The sequence below is a fragment of the Triticum aestivum genome, chromosome 7A (genome assembly GCF_018294505.1).
Source record: "Triticum aestivum cultivar Chinese Spring chromosome 7A, IWGSC CS RefSeq v2.1, whole genome shotgun sequence".
Classification (NCBI taxonomy): domain Eukaryota; kingdom Viridiplantae; phylum Streptophyta; class Magnoliopsida; order Poales; family Poaceae; genus Triticum; species Triticum aestivum.
The window spans coordinates 65,643,730-65,646,371 of record NC_057812.1 but is presented as its reverse complement, the minus strand read 5'-3'; positions in this window follow the sequence as shown (position 1 = coordinate 65,646,371).

The following is a 2,642-nucleotide window of genomic DNA, read 5'->3' as shown; positions in this document are numbered from 1 at the left end:
ACTGTGGCATTTCTTTTAAAGCCCTTTATGTGATGTCGCTCAGACGTCCGACTGTGGCATTTCTTTTAAAGCCCTTTATGTGGTGTCGCTAAGATGCCCGACTGTGGCATCATTTTCCTTATTTTTATTTGTTCACCTTTCGAGGCGTCGCTTCAGACACCCGATCGGTCCTTATTTATGTTCTGTGGAATTTCAGGCGGACTACCGCCGTTTTCCCTTTTTACTTACCCGTTATGCCAGTTTTATTTATTGTGCATTAAGGAATTAATCATGTTGCATCCATGCATGCATTTGTTATATCTTACGTCCGAACTGTCTTGCGAGTACTTTCAAAGTACTCACTGGCTTGTTGATTTGGCCAGATGCTGACGAAGGCGATCTCATGGATGAAGAGTTCGATAGCGAGCCCGACACTTAGAGGAGTCCCAGTCAGTCTTGTGCGACCCTGGATTTGGCCACTGTTTTATATCCGCTTCCGCTACCAAATAAATTTTTCGAGCCTCTCCTCGACGCTCGATGAGATGACAGACGTAGAGTCTTGTATTTCTCTCCCCGCTGTGTTTTCCCACCACCAGCCTATCCTTGAGTCAGTAGTATGTCTCCACACCACTGTGCTCTGTCCGCCATTATGTATGATTATTGGCGTGCTTGTAATAATTTGGTTGAGCAACCATAGTTTGACCCTGTAATATATCTTATGCTACTGGCTTATTGTATCAAGAATTTGTCTGCCAGTGTGGAGGATTTCTCTCATACTGGACTTAAAAGATTGGCTTTTCAATAAATATTTTTATTGGAAAACCGGTCGTGACACATCTTCGGGGCTCCATGATCATCGTTGTCACCGGCATGACACCATGATCTCCATCATCATGATCTCCATCATCATGTCTTCTTGAAGTTGTCTCGTCATCTATTACTTCTACTACTATGGCTAACGCTTTAGCAATAAAGTAAAGTAATTACATGACGTTTATGTTGACACACAGGTCATAAATAAATAAAGACAACTCCTATGGCTCCTGCCGGTTGTCATACTCTTCGACATGCAAGTCGTGATTCCTATTACAAGAACATGATCATCTCATACATCACATATATCATTCATCACATCCTTTGGCCATATCACATCACAAAACACTTGCTGCAAAAACAAGTTAGACGTCCTCTAATTGTTGTTGCAACTTTTTACGTGGCTGCTATAGGATTCTAGCAAGAACGTTTCTTACCTACGCCAAAACCACAACGTGAATTGCCAATTTCTATTTACCCTTCATAAGGACCCTGTTCAACGAATCCGATCCGACTAAAGTGGGAGAGACAGACACCCACCAGCCACCTTATGCAACTAGTGCATGTCAGTCGGTGGAACCGGTCTCACGTAAGCGTACGTGTAAGGTTGGTCCAGGCCGCTTCATCCCACAATGCTTCCGAATCAAGATAAGACTAGTAACAGCAAGATAATTGACAATATCAACGCCCACAACTGCTTTGTGTTCTACTCGTGCATAGTAACTACGCATAGACATAGCTCATGATGCCACTGTTGGGGAACGTAGCAGAATTTTAAAATTTTCTACGCATCACCAAGATCAATCTATGGAGTCATCTAGCAACGAGGGAGAGAGGAGTGCATCTACATACCCTTGTAGATCACGAGCGGAAGCATTCAAGAGAATGGGTTGATGGAGTCGTGCTCGTCGTGCTCCAAATCACCGAAGATCCTAGCGCCGAACGGACGGCACCTCCGCGTTCAACACACGTACGGAGCGAGGACGTCTCCCGTGCCTTGATCCAGCAAGGAGGAGTGAGAGGTTGAGGAAGAGGGCTCCAACAGCAGCACGACGGTGTGGTGGTGGTGAAGCTGCAGTACTCCGGCAGGGCTTCGCCAAGCTCTTATGGAGGAGGGGAGGTGTTGGGGAGGGGAGGGGCTGCCCCTTGGATGTTCTATGCAGCCCTCCCCTCACCCCTCTATTTATAGGGGAAGGGGGAAGGGGGCCGGCCCCCTCTAGATGAGATCTAGAGGGGGGGGGGCGGCCAAGGGGAGGGGGGCTTGCCCCCCAAGCAAGGGGGAGCCCCCTTAGGGTTTCCCCCAAACCCTAGGCGCATGGGCCCTAGGGGGGTGTGGCGCCCCAGCCCACTTGGGCTGGTTCCCTTCTCCATACAGCCCATAAGGCCCTCCGAAAGAGGTGGCCCCTCCTGGTGGACCCCCAGAACCCCTCCGGTGGCCCCGGTACAATACCGATATGCCCCTGAACCTTTCCGGTGACCGTATGACAACTTCCTACATATAAATCTTCACCTCCGAACCATTCCGGAACTCCTCGTGACGTTTGGGATCTCATTCGGGACTCCGGACAACATTCGGTAATCACATACAAGTCTTCCTAACAACCCTAGCGTCACCGAACCTTAAGTGTGTAGACCCTATGGGTTCGGGAGACATGCAGACATGACCGAGACGACTCTCCGGTCAATAACCATCAGTAGGATCTGGATACCCATGTTGGCTCCCACATGCTCCACAATGATCTCATCGGATGAACCACGATGTCGAGGATTCAATCAATCCATATACAATTCCCTTTGTCAATCGGTACGTTACTTGCCCGAGACTCGATAGTCGGTATCCCAATACCTTA